This window comes from Pinus tabuliformis, chromosome 1_2, assembly GCF_031772625.1.
Source record: "Pinus tabuliformis cultivar Carrire ecotype Pingquan chromosome 1_2, CPIR1, whole genome shotgun sequence".
NCBI classification, from domain to species: domain Eukaryota; kingdom Viridiplantae; phylum Streptophyta; class Pinopsida; order Pinales; family Pinaceae; genus Pinus; species Pinus tabuliformis.
In genome coordinates, this window is record NC_142298.1 from 760,213,985 (window position 1) to 760,222,137 (window position 8,153).

The 8,153-nt window shown below is 35.9% G+C and overlaps 1 long non-coding RNA gene across 1 annotated transcript; it reads left to right on the plus strand.

Annotated features, from left to right (window-relative positions):
* Positions 1–79: 79 nt before the first annotated feature.
* LOC149208021 (uncharacterized) lies at positions 80–7,528 on the plus strand. The gene is made up of 7 exons (XR_016252058.1): positions 80–160; positions 1,013–1,089; positions 1,193–1,603; positions 6,631–6,707; positions 6,809–7,070; positions 7,202–7,283; positions 7,426–7,528. It is a non-coding gene; the product is annotated as an uncharacterized LOC149208021 (long non-coding RNA).
* Positions 7,529–8,153: the final 625 nt, after the last annotated feature.

Below are 8,153 nucleotides of genomic sequence, written 5' to 3' on the forward strand. Positions count from 1 at the left end.
TATGAATCCATTTGCTTGCTTCTCAATTTATTATATGTTTTATATGTGGTCTCACACTCATTTAAATCTGCTTAGTGTAGTGAGAAACCACAATTGTATAGTCTATGAAGGTCAAGGTGAAGATACCCTAGACATTCTATCAACGCAACTTGGACGATTGGTGAGCCATATCTTTTTCCTACATAAGAATAGTTTCCTTAATCAGATGAAATATTTGTTTTTCGCGAATCAATTTATCCTTTTGTCATGGATTCAAGTTAGTATGATCTTGATAGAGAATAAAGGTAAATGTTATATTGAGGTTCACAATTTCAGGGGTTATTTCTCATGGTTGTTGTTGCTATAACATTAGCCAAGGGTGAACAAGTATGCGTATGATTAATTTATCGCTCTGTACATTTATTATTCATTTTCTCTTGTGGTTTATTTGTGATCTAATATATAATATTACTTTGTGTAGTGAGTGACTATAGTTGTAGTGTCTAGGATGGTGCAACGTATGTTTTCTTGCTCCACATCACATGCACACCCCCCCACAACGTGCCTTGTACAAGAGGTGGGTAAGATTGAGCAGATAAGCATATTGACCCTTCAACCAATCAACCATCGTGCTTACATACAACACTACTGCCTTGTAAAACCTTGGGATTTTGTGTGTTCAATATGTTTAGATATGCTTAGATTCCTTTTCCGAAAAATTTACATCTTTTGAAAACATTGTTTGTATTACTCGTAGTATAAATACATCTAGTTTATAAAATTTATATTTTTTTGAGATATAGCACAAAATATAACTGGAATCGAACTGGAATAGAAATCTAATATGTTACTGTATATCTAGTGCAAATGGCTTGTTCCAATGAGCATGAATACATGAAATATAAAATGGACTCTCCCCTTTTATATAACAGTCTTAAAGAAAGGTGTGTCTCTTATTACGATTAATTATTGCGTTCGACTCTTTAGTTTAACTTATATAACGATTCTAATATCTTATTTGTGTATGTTGTAGATGGCTGGTTTTGATGAGCACGAACAAGTGGAATACAAAAGAGAGTGCCCATCATTATAAAACAAACTCTAGTGTAGGTGCGTTTTCTATTATTAATAACTATTGGTTATGAAATATGCTTACTATTACTAATTGTGTGTATATTTTAACATTATTCAACCCACTTTTTTTTCCTTTCAGCTGAGGAGAGCACATTATAGGAGAGATGATGTGCAAAGGGGATATTTGCAATTTTTATTTGTTCTTGTCTGCATGTTTTGTTTTATCATTGTGAGCATGGCCATGCTTTGAGTTTTTGTTGTTTTTTTTTTGTTCTCATTTTTTGTAGTTTGGTCTTGGTTTCATTTGTTGGGTGTGTTGTACTCGTTTTCGTTTGTTTTCCTTTTTTTTCATGTTTTTTTATAGTTTGGTCTTGGTTTCATTTGTTGGGTGTTTTGTACTCGTTTTTGTTTGTTTTCCTTTCTTTCATGTTTTTTTTAGTTTGGTCTTGGTTTCATTTGTTGGGTGTGGAAAAGGAAATGAAGGAAGTGGACAAAGAAAGAAATGAAGGAAGCAAACAAAGAAAATGGAGGTTATTTTTCATAAATGAAGGTGAGTTAACATATTGATATGCAATGAATTTCACTTAAAAGTATCTTTTGTTAATTTGTGGCTCCGCTTGTTTGTTATTCAATTTATTATGTTTTATCTATGCTCTCATAATCAACTAAAATGATCTTCTTTATGTAGTGAACGAATACAATTGTATAATCTACAAAGGTGAAGTGGTGAAGATACATTAGAAATTCTACAAACTTGGCACAAAAGATGGGCGAGCCATATTTTTCTCTTACAAAACACTATTGTTCTTTAATACATTGAAATATTTGCTTTTTGCACAACAATTTATCCTTTCGTAATGGTTTCGAGGTAGTATGATCTTGTTCATGTGTGTGAGATTCAAGAATTTTTTCGTAAAACTTTATTATGAAAGAAACAGAGAAGTTATACTTAGGTTCACATCTTGAGTACATATTTTTCATGATTGCTGCTACTACAATATTAGTGAAGAGAGGGCGTGTACGCATATCATTAATTCAAGTGTAAACTTGTTGATTTTTCCATGATACCCAAGAATCTAGTTTGAGTCTAAAATCACGAACACAAACACACTCAAATGCGACAACACTTCTAGTTTGCACAAACATACATTAGTGAGTCAACAAATGCACATGACAATTTTTAACGTTTTAAACCCTCTACTTGTTATATTACAAACTATAATACAATTGTCTTAGGGCTTTTGTACTAGGTATCACGACCCTTACATATAGCCCTGATATAAGGACACAACTAGGGCTTGGTGTCAACTTCTATGATCACCAATCTACCCTAAACAAAGTACACTAGACTTACTTGTTGACAACACGCACTATAACCATTTCAGTCCATGTACCTTGAACGCATCTGGCGGGTCCTCTTGCCTCCCAATCTGCTGATCAATGCACTTGCATCTTTAGCTGCCACTATCAATGATCGCAACTCCTTTTCTGTCACTAAACTTTGGCTCACAGATTTTCCCACTAGCAGCCTTCTAGCTCCATCAAGAACTCTGCTCCTTGGATCTTCTGTATATGCCCTTTTGTCAACCATGTGGCTCCTTTCATAAGTTGAACTGGGGCTTCATGACTCTGCATCCTAACAGCCCATTGATTCATTTCGTGAACACTATACTTGAGGTCTTTTAGACTACCCACTTTTCAACGTTCTAGATGCTCCAAAATGCTATTCCTAAGTCACACCACATCTAGCCCTCTTGGTTGCCCTTTCATCCTTCAAAGTTCGACCCTTAGGGCTTCCAAAATTACGCATACACAGTCAACACCATGACTAATCTAGGGCTTCCAAGACTGCCCTTTCTTCTGCAATTTGTCTCCTTAAATTGTCCAGGTCTAGGGCTATTCCAAACAACCCATCAGCAATGATAAGATGCATTCTAAAGGGATTCCAAAATTACCCATACACAGTCAACACCATGAATAATCTAGGGCTTCCAAGGTTGCCCTTGCTTCTACAATGTCTCCTTAAATTGTCCAGATCTAGGGTTATTCCAAACAACCCACCAACAGTGATAAGATGCGTTATATATCTATATTCTGAGGGTTAATTACAACTGTTGTTAAAGCCTTTGAACAATCCTTAACTTTTCCTTTACTACATCACCCTTCTTGTTGTCCTTCCATCTCAAACTTCTACCCACAACAAAGAGTCATCTGCCTCCCTTTATAGGGTCTCAACACTCTTCATTCATCAAAGATTTGGGCTATTCTTTCACTGAGATTTGGACAGACCATAGGATGGCTCTCTGCATAGGAAGAAGCCCTAACTAGAGCATATCAAAATTGTTGTCCAAAACCTTGTGGACAACCCTCCAACCTTAGTAATCTATCTCGTTGAGATTGCTACCGCTTAGTCTCCAAGCAACCACCGTTTTGGTCAATTTCTTGACTGATATCCTAGGCCTTGCTACAGATCTCTGCGGCCCCAAATCTAGGGTTACCTCAGACCTGCGGTACCCTTCTTCCAACCTTGTACTTGTTGCATTGCTCCACTAAGGCATGCGGTGTTACTCCAACTTTCCTCCAGTCCTCACGACATACCAAAACATCCTTATTGTAGGTGTTTTGGCCCTCTAATAAGGTATAGGAGTCCGTGACTAGATCACAAAAGTACCATTGCTTTTGGCCCAGAACTTTCGGCCCTTTTCCACAATTCTCTTCTACTACTTGGATGCACAGACTTGCCCACTAAAACCCTCACAAAACTCAATCAACATCCTCCTTGAACCTGAACCAGATCATGAGACAAAAAGACAAACGTGAAACCCTTCCTCTCGCTCTTTATCTAGCTCAGCTTGTTGAGGTATGTGGCTTCCTTGGATCAACCCTCACTTGAGAACAATTGCATTGTTGGATAATTAAATGAGTTTCACAAATTCTCTTCTTATAGTTTTCTCATGAGGGTAGACTTTTCCCTCTAATGGTGTCTTTCCAAGCCTAGGCCGACTTGAAGTTTCTAGACAAACCCCAACTAACTTAAGGAAAATTAATTTCTTCATTTGATCAAGACCCTTCATCGTCTCCTTAGGTTACCCTTACTCCTCTAAGGGTTTCCCACTTGCAACAATGAATAAATAATAATTCCTTTTCTTGATTTCGCACCCACACCTTGGGTACAAAATCCCAAGACAAATCCCAACTAACTGAAGGAAAATAATTTCTTCTTTTGAACAAGGTCCTTCATCGTAGCCTTAGGTCACGCTTGCTCCTCTAAGGGTTCTCCACTTGCAACAATGAATAAATAATAATTACTTTTCTTGATTTCAAAACCACGCATTGGGTACAAAATCCCAATGCTTGGGTTGTTTTCCCACAAAGGGGAAAACCCTTTTGTGGTGCAAACTCAAACAAATCCAAGCATGGGTGGTGTGCAGGGATGACCCCTTCATCAATAGAGATCCAGTCCTATAGAAGCACATTTCACTTAACTTTGCACTTCCATTGCTGGAATCGATTTGAGATATGCTGAGAAGCTTTCATTGATAATTTTCTCCCAAAGAACTCTTTGAGATTGTCTCTGATGTAAATCCAAAACATTTGTCTATATCACTGCAATCCCTTTAATTTTGTGTCGTGTATACGTAAACATGATGTTGTATCCAAACAACTGTGCGACTTTATACATCGTTGGGTGTTTCAATCTCTTATGCCTACTTGCAGTGGAAGAGATTGGACTCTGGAGGTCAATAACTGCATACAAATATAAAACAAAATGATTTTTATAGTCGTGGAAAGAATAGAGAAATAAGTCACAATAGTTAAGAGAACACCACCTTTGTATTGGAGTTCTTTAAGCTAGAAACACCAACCCAAAGTTTGTATAAGCGACATTAGCGTCAAGAAAAACATGTGAAGAAAACAATTTTCTTGTATTGCAACTCATTGACCAAAACTATGTGCCAAATTCCTATTTTATGAGTTTCATTTCGTCTGATTTGGTAACTAGCAAGTTTTACAAGGTGTACAGGAGCTATATTGCCCACAAACATGAGGAAACCAATGTTTTCCGCAGTGATTCTCCTCACATGCATGGGTGGCCTAATCTCGTTGTAGGCTCCAAATATCATTAAAATCACCACCCAACTTGCGCCCTACTACATATCCCTTTTCATTTCCTCAGACACAACAAACTGTAAGCTACCATGATTGGCAAAGCTATTGTATATAGTTGTCGGTCTGTCACTCCTATGTGACATTGAAAAAATATGCGTTCAATTCCTAGAACGAAAAGTGCAAACACTGATAGCTTTCATACCGAACAAAATTGATTTCTTATCAGATAACTTCCGTCTACTCATATTAAATATAAAGTTAAATATATGCCCATCCAATCCACATAGGATCATCACCAATGGGATTTATATCAAACTCAATGACCAAATATTTCTCCAATTTCCAGATAGACAATATTACCCCTTCTGTGGCCAAAATAACCTGAAGAACATTGTGACTAGAATTATAGAAAATTTAGTGGGTACTATCAAATATGACCAAATCTTCTCTTTTCCTAGTAGCTTTGTTGATGCGTGCTCATGACTGCAGACTCTAAGAGAAAACCCTCTTTAAATGCTCCAAAAAAGGGAACAACTTGAACTTATGCTTGACCTTCACCTAAAATACAAAAGTTCGTTATAAGATCGATATTTACATATCTTTCCAAAACTTCTACATGTGAGCTTGAAACACCTAGCTACTGATGCAATTTAATAAATTATAAATCTCCATAGCTCGAACTTATTTAAACAAATATGCTATCTAAATAAGAAGTTGTTGAAGCAAGAAATGTTTTTCCCTGAAGTTCTAGCTTGAAACTAGTAACCCTTTCCCCTTGACATATGACATTCAATTGAAAATCCCTGAGATCACCTTAAGTATTGAGCAATTGAAGAAGCCCTGAAATCAAGTAGAAGGTATCAAGAACCATATGCAAACCATAAGTATTAGCATAGTCATTGAATTGGGTTTGGAAGGCACTGCAATAACAAATCGTCTCCTCACTATGAATCTCTGAAACAAACAACCAAAATGTTGGCTTTCACATGAGTATGCATAAGATTATTCATTCAAATTACTATGACATGACTATATTGAATCACTTTAAACAATTTGATATGTTGATAGCTTCAAGGCTATCTTATGTAACCTTTGTCACAAGTTCTTAGAGTAAGTCTGCTTGATGTTCTATTTCAAAAGCCCTCTCTCTCTCGAGAGGGCTCCCACCATGGGAATTTAATGTGTTATGGTCTAAATTTTGACCAAAATAATTAAAGGCATTTGTTGAATTAAATGTGTTCTGGTCTAAATACTGACTATAATTAAAGAACATTTGTTGGTGTGTAGTAAGTTATATTTACTACAATCCATCAAAATTATGGATACATGAAATACAAAATGGATTATCCCCCTTTATATAAAAAAATTCAAAGACAAGTATGTTTCATGTTATGATTAATTATTGCATTAAATTCTCCAATTTAAATTGTATATTGATTTTAATATCTTATTACGTATGTGTTGTAGATGTCTTATTGTGGTGAGCATGAGCAAGTGGAATACAAAATGGAGTGTTTATCGTTATATAACAAGCTCTAGAGGAGGTGTGTTTGCTATTATGAATAAATATTGGTTTTGAATTATGCTTACCATTACTATTTATGCTTGGATTTTAATGTTATTCACCCCTTTTTTTTCCTTTCAGTTGAGGAGAGGACTCTGTAGTAGAGATAATGTGCAAAGGGGAAGTTTGCAATTTCTTGTTTGTTATTGGCTACATGTTTTGTTTTTGTTGAGTTTTAGCATGGTCATGCTTTTTGTTGTACTCGTTTAGGTTTGTTTTACATTTTTTTCTCATTTCTTGTAATTTGGTTTTGGTTTTCTTTTTTAGATGTGGAACAGGAAATGAAGGCAACAAGGAGAGAAAATCAAAGAGATAAGATGGAAGTTATCATTCATAAATGAAGGTGAATCACCTTAACTATATGCAATGCGTTTCACTCACAATTATCTTTTACTCATTTGTGAATCCATTTGCTTACTTTTCAATTTATTATATGTGGTCTCACACTCAACTATATCGATCTGATTTGTGTAGTGACGAACCACAATTGTATAGTCTATGAAGGTCAAGGTGAAGATACCCTAGGCATTCTACAAATGCGGAACTTGGACGATTGGTGAGCCATATTTTTTTCCTACATAAGAATATTGTCCTTTAACCGATTGCAATATTTGTTTTTTGCGAATCGATTTATCCTTTTGTCATGGCTTCAAGGTAGTATGATCTTGTTAATGAATGTGAGGTTTGATATTTTCCAGTTACTTTGATACATAATAAAGGAGAATGTTATATCGAGGTTCACAATTTTAGGGCTTATGGTTCATGGTTGTTGCTGCTATAACATTAGCCAAGGGCAAACAGGTATGTGTATGGTTAATTTATTGCTCTGTATATTTGTTATTAATTTTCTTTCATGGTTTATTTGTGATCTCATATATAATATTACTTTATGCAGTGAGTGACTATAGATGCAGTGTCTAGGAATGGTGCAACGCATGTTTTCTTGCCCCACATCACATGCACACCCCCACACAACGTGCCTTGTAGTGTCTAGGAATGGTGCAACGCATGTTTTCTTGCCCCACATCACATGCACACCCCCACACAACGTGCCTTGTAGAGGAGATGGGTAAGGTCGAGCAGACAAGCATAATGACTGTTCGACCAATCAACCGACGTGCTAACATACAACACTACTGCCTTGTGGACCCTGGTATTTTGTGTGTTCTACATGTTTAGATATGCTTAGATTCCTTTTCCGCAAAAAATTACATCTTATGAAAACATTGTTTGCATTACTCGTAGTAGAAGTACAACTAGTTTATAAAATTTATATTTTTTTGAGATATAGCACAAAATATAACTGGAATCGAACTAAGTTGCATGACAAGTTCATACCTTCAAACTCTCTAGTTTAAATTCCATTAGAAATCTAATATTTTTCCTTTATCTAGTGAAAATGGCTTATTCCATTGTGCATGAATAC